This window comes from Epinephelus moara, chromosome 24 (assembly GCF_006386435.1).
Source record: "Epinephelus moara isolate mb chromosome 24, YSFRI_EMoa_1.0, whole genome shotgun sequence".
NCBI lineage: Eukaryota > Metazoa > Chordata > Actinopteri > Perciformes > Serranidae > Epinephelus > Epinephelus moara.
Genome location: NC_065529.1, coordinates 40,687,036 through 40,693,378, shown reverse-complemented (window position 1 = coordinate 40,693,378; position 6,343 = coordinate 40,687,036).

Here is a 6,343-nt window from a genome sequence, read left to right as displayed (position 1 = left end):
CAAATGCCAAATACATCGTTAATCATTAAAGGAAGAAACAAACAACATTCAGTCCCTGTAGGAAGTCGCCTACAACACAGTAATTTATCTAGTAAACATGATGTGTAAAAGTGCACAAGAGTAAAATCAGCAATAGGGATTGGGAATCGCGGAACAACTGGGACAGCACCACCAACTTGGGAGGATAAGCATCTGTAGCTACGGTAGCTGCTGATCTTATCATCTGTCATCTGACAATTGTTCATAATCACTAATGTAGGCTTTAACCAGTTTGAACACGAATCCGAATCGAAAGAAGTGCATGCCAAATTTTCATCCTATCATCACCAATACAATAGCAAACCTTAGACAAGTGATGTGGCGTTGATGTTATACCAATGAGTGGCATGTCAGAACTCATTATGGCCTAACATGCACATACCATCTGGAAATGAGCCATCTGCTTGTAAGCAATGGAGTAAGGAAGGTACTGCATTTATACTCCGAACCACACGTACAGCTCAAAAGGTCTTTTAACCTCTGAGGACCTGAGAGCCTTTTTCCTCCTTTTTCTTTCATCTACACATTGCTGTTAAATGTTAAGGAACCACATGGGGTAAAGGTCTTGATTCACATCCAGTTATTTACTGGATCTTAGATTTCCCCTTCAGAGGACTGGTGTCAAGGATTTATGCCAATCTAGCAGATGCATGCATAGGAGAACTCCCAATAGTTAAGAAATTGGGAGAGAATTTAACTCCTGTGGAAAACACTATTGATTGGTATGCAGTTTGGAATGATATTTTTTAAATGTTCAAGGAAGCCAATCCACCATATGATCCATGCCAACATTTGCTGTGGAACATACTGGACTCCTTAGAGGAAGTATATCACCAAAGCCATTCCTAACCCTACTGCTCTTTCTGCCAGCCAGAACACATCGGCACCCTCTTACTTATGGTCTGGGAATGTAAAGCAGTACATGAATTTAAGGTTAAAACAACCTCAGTAATATCTGACAATGTTTGGACATCTATTTTCTCTAGACCCAATTGACCCTTTGCTAAGCTCAGCTCCTAACTAACTGCACTCCCTGAAGAAATATAGTCATATTTTTTGAGAAATGAAAAAGCGATTTCAGAGAGAATCAGACTGAGGGTCTACAATATGCGTTTGAAGGATATATCCAGGATACTGAACTCACCCACCAGCAATACAAAGATAGTTTGTAGCTAAAATCCCACTTTCGGCAACAGATCACAGTGTAAAAGTGAACCACCACATCACTGGCGATCGAGACAGAACATCGCAATGTGTGCAGATCAACGGTCTTTCTGGTTTCGGTAGAGCAGGGTAGGTCTTTATTCACTGTTACACAGAATGTTGAATTAGCAACATTTTATCAGGACATAGCTAATGTAATGGCTAGATTGGTTAGCACAAAAAAGTACATCCCAAATACAAACATATGTCAGCTACTAAAACTGATAATGCTTCAACAAACATTTACAGAGTGTTTAAAAGGTTCCTGTCATATTTGCTTGCTCACAGATGAGACAAAATGGCAGATGAACTGCTATAGAGTGCCCCAAAAGTGACCCTACAACCTGGAAATTAGTTAGCATTTTCCCACTCTGGGTTCTCTCATCTCAAAATCAATGGGTTCTTTGAATGGGTTTTTGGATAGATTGCTGAAAAGCGGTCTGTGGTTAGCACAAGCTTAAAAGACTTTCACGTTTTGCTCATGAATTTTGAAACTTTTACGTATCTTAAAAAGGTGATTGCTAACAAGTGGCTAAATGACACCAAACTTCATCATGCTGAACACAACTTTACAGCCTTATTGGGTTGACGACATTAAGTCATGCGACCACAGTGTAGTATGTATATAGCCTAATGTTAGCTTTTTACCTCTGTCGATTGCATTTAGGGTTCAAAAATCATTTAAATGATGCTCATTTGTGAAGATTAACTATAAGTTAAAGCACGGCTTGTGCCGCATTTTCCTGATCAAACCCGACCCGAATCCGGGACAGCTATAATCAAACCAGGCCCAAACCCGACAGACTGTCTGATTTTTAAGTCCAAACTTGACCCGAGCCCGATGCAGTTTGTTACCTGACATAGTTATTGTTATCATGGTTACAGCTTGTCTGTTTACCATGATCACACATGGACAGTGTGTAAATGACCATCAAAAGGCTGCTGTTACGCATGGTCAAACATGCCGCACGCACAGCAGCTCGGTTGGAGCAGAGCCTGTGTTGCATTCAGGCGTTGTCACATAAAGAGCAAATTCCAGGACTTGAATATGCCATAGCACTACACAGCAGCATGTCAAGTGGACCGAACCCAAACCGAGCCCAAGCAAAATTACTGATTTGTTATCCGAACCTGGCCTGACACTTAGGGGTCCGACAGGTCCCGTCGGGCTCAGGTCAGGTAAACAGTCGTTTCCCTCAGAGCTTATTTTCCGTAACAATCCAAAATCCAGTGGAGAAATCCCATAGGCTTTTCGATGAGAGAACCAGGGTAATGCTAGTACCTTCTGCGTCTGCCTATAGAAAAACGTCATCCCTGGGGCACTTTATAGAACTGTGATGGCAGTGGTCATTACCAGCAACAGAATCTTCAACTGAAAACAATGCTGTGTCTCAAATCACATACTTCCGCTAGTACACTTCCATGTAGTATATTGTGTGAACGATGTACTCATTGTTTGTTTGACAGGGTAGTGTTGTCTCAAACCAAACACGGCCGTTTGCACTCACCTGAAATGACGACCGCAAATTAGCTAGTTAGCAAACTAGCATTAGCATTCGTGTTATCGTTCACAGTACCAAATCATTACAGACTGCTAAATTAACCCAACAAACATACTGCTGGCTTATACCTGACAACAGTATAGTGGTGCTTAGTACAAAAAACACATGTATTTGTACAACACAGCGACGTTCACGGTCGAACAGTCCTCGGCTGCCATTTCCAGTTTGAAAAGTGGTCCCTCCCCTTCCGCTACGTAGCCAAGATGGTGCCCACTGAGGGGGAGAAGTGTCCATAGTTCCACACTCAACTTCTTGACCGTTTTGAGTGCACCATCCGGGTACTCATAGTGCACTGCATTTTTCCATACTTCTCAGTGTGAACGCACTTATGCACTCAAAATATTAAGTGTAAGAACAGAAGTACGTGATTTGAGACACAGCACAACTGTAACAGAACCATAGACTGTACAGTATATAAAGACAGTGAAGCATATCAGCCAATGTACCAGCTGTAGGCCTACAGATGTTGACTTTAGCTAGCAAGAAACATTAGCGACTGTTTGACTGGCAGTCTAAGTGTGTGTGTGTGTGCGTGTGTGTGTGTGTGTGTGTGTGTGGCAGCACAGCTTCTAACTGATCTCACAACTCACCAGAAACTCCAGTTATTGCTGTAATACCCCTCCAATTTCTCTTCTTCTTGAATACACTTTAACACAGATAACAACCAAGATCATTTTGACTGTGGATAAAAGGTAATCAATATTTGTCTGCTCACAGAATGATTGATGTAACAACGACAGTTAAACTTCTAGGGGTTGCCACTGGCAACAGGATATTTAATTAACTTAGGCCTACTGGTAAACCAACTGCCAGGTGCAGGACAGTTATAACCTTTGATTTTGTTATTATACAGTAAATGTTTCATGTCACATGTACAGTAGGTCTTTATACTGTTATTTGTGAGAGCTGAATAACTGTCACCTCATTCACAAAATGTCCATGCCATAATTTATCCTACACTTATTTAAGTGCCAGAAATTACTTTAGTTTTGCAAAAACAGCACATATTTTATAGTTATTGATGCGGTACCAAACCTTTTAACCAAAAGACTTTGTATTTAATTACTCTTATCTATATCTTTCTTTCTCTCCCAGTGGTTCTCACTCTCTCTGAAATCCTAATGATATTTGTGAATGATAGGTTACCACACGACTCATGCCCCACTATAATTTACTGTTTAATAAAAAGAATGCACTCATTTCAGGAAGAAATTTGATTTTCAGGGACTATCTTTTTGTTCTTCATCAGTTATAAAAGAGCTGAATAAATTATCTTTATATGTCCAGCTCTTCGTGTACACCACTACGGAGGTCAAATAAAGTATAAAGCATTTTTTATTAATGCACATATCTCTGATTGTTGATGGAAAACAAAAGATCGGATTTTCCATTTATGGTGGCATTAGTGTGTTAATGCTAAAGTCTGAGGATTACTGATGTCGACTGCAGTGATGATGGAAAGAGGGGATGGTAATCATACATTATATATATGTAACATTTAATGAATATAGAATTAATTAAATAGAGTAGAGATCAGAGGTGGACGTGATGTTTTTGCAAAAAAAAAATGGGGACAAGGGAAATGGATTACAGGACAGTATTTGATTTTAAAGGGTTGAATTTATGGTACACATTGTGTCATACTTTTATAATAGATAATAGAATATGTACTTTTGCAGCTGCTTTAAATGAATATAAATATCAAAGATATTACTTAGGTTTTTGAGCACTTCAACTATTAAGTGGTGCCTGCTGTTTTATTATATTTGAATATACCTCACCATATATCCTTGAGTTCTTTGTCTTTGTTCAAGGCATCTGATGTGATCAATCCCTATGTAACAACATATCTATCCTCCAGATTAAGTATTAATATGACAAGGGGATTACCACTCATATTACATACAGCAGTGATTTGTGTGCAGTCAAAGCCCCAGTGACCGCAGCAGCTTGCAATTAACCTGCATCTCTTTGCAATAAGCCATGTGCGCTAAAATGAGTTGCCTATATGATGTGTTCACTTACCATTCCTGCTATCAGTGCCCAAGAGAACTTCATTATGTCCTAAATAAACAAATCAAACATGTCTCCCTCTTTTCTTGGAAAAAGAAAAAGCCCTAATAGCACGTTAGTCATCCACGTTGTCACAGACAACAAGCCAGTCGGAGCACTTATCTGTGTTCATCAGTTTCTATTAAAATGCATGTGACCAACAAGTGGATGTTTTCCATGTTCCTGTTCAACATGAAATGAGAACATTGCAGATAATTAGACGAGACGTCATCTGAAATCTCATTCGAGTCGCATTCGGGGGAGAGAGTTCTAGTTTGAGCCTCCTCAGCTTCTGCCAATTTTTTTTGGTGTGTGTGTCTGTTCCAAGAAACGGCTCCAAAATCACAAGGCAAATGAATATGCCTCTTAAGTGTATGTGCCAGGAGGTTCAAAGAAACCAAAACAACACTCTCAGAAAGGGCTGGATGAGCTGGTTAGGTGATCAGTCTGCAAAATGTCACTAACATGATTGAGCCACGCAAGTTGTTTTGTTTTGTTATTTTCGGTATCGTTACACATTGTTATTTTATTCAAGAAATCATGTTCTCTGAATGCTGGAAAATAAATTACAATCATATTTAGAATAACTAACAAACTGTCCATTTACAAATTACTTTTACAATTAGTTACAAAGCAGCCAACAGCAGAACCATACGGCGTAGTTTTACAGCTAGCTGGCTAACCTTTAGGTTATGGTTAGCTCCTTGGCTGCCCCGCTAGCTGTAACTTAGCTACACTGCATCTGGCCTTGGCTTTTTCAAAGCTGATAAATTAGCCTAATTTGCTGTTTGCTAGCTAGCAATTAGTGCGTGTTAGAAAGCAAGCCAATGTTAGCTAACATTAGCTAGCTAAACCCCATGTCGTTTCCTCTGGGAATTTTTTCACCACTAGGGGCACTGAAATGAGGATATAGGGTGTTGAATTAGAAAGCTTTAGTGTTTATCAGGCCACGATTGAGACAAGAATTAGCTAGTGCACCTCGCTCAGAGATTACTCCCCCCCTCAAGAGAGCAGCTCTGGACACGGACATTCAGTCAGCGGCTGTAACGACACATTCTCATCCCAAGTTGTCACATGTTGCTGCTTTGTCAGTGGCCTTTCATGTCTATGTATTATGTACCCTTCTGTGTCTACTGTTGAGGTTTTGGGATACTGCTATCAATCCAACAAAAGCACATGGTTAAGTTTAGGCAACAAAAACACGTGGTTAAGTTTAGGCAACAAAAGCCTGTGGTTAAGTTTAGGCAACAAAAGCCTGTGGTTAGGTTTAGGCAACAAAAGCACATGGTTAGGTTTAGGCAACAAACGCACGTGGTTAGATTTGAGCAACAAAAGCATGTGGTTAGGCTTAGGCAACAAAAGCATGTGGTTAAGTTTGGGCAACAAAAGCACGTGGTTAGGTTTGAGCAACAAAAGCATGTGGTTAGGTTTGGACAACAAAAGCACGTGGTTAGGTTTGAGCAACAAAAGCATGTGGTTAGGTTTAG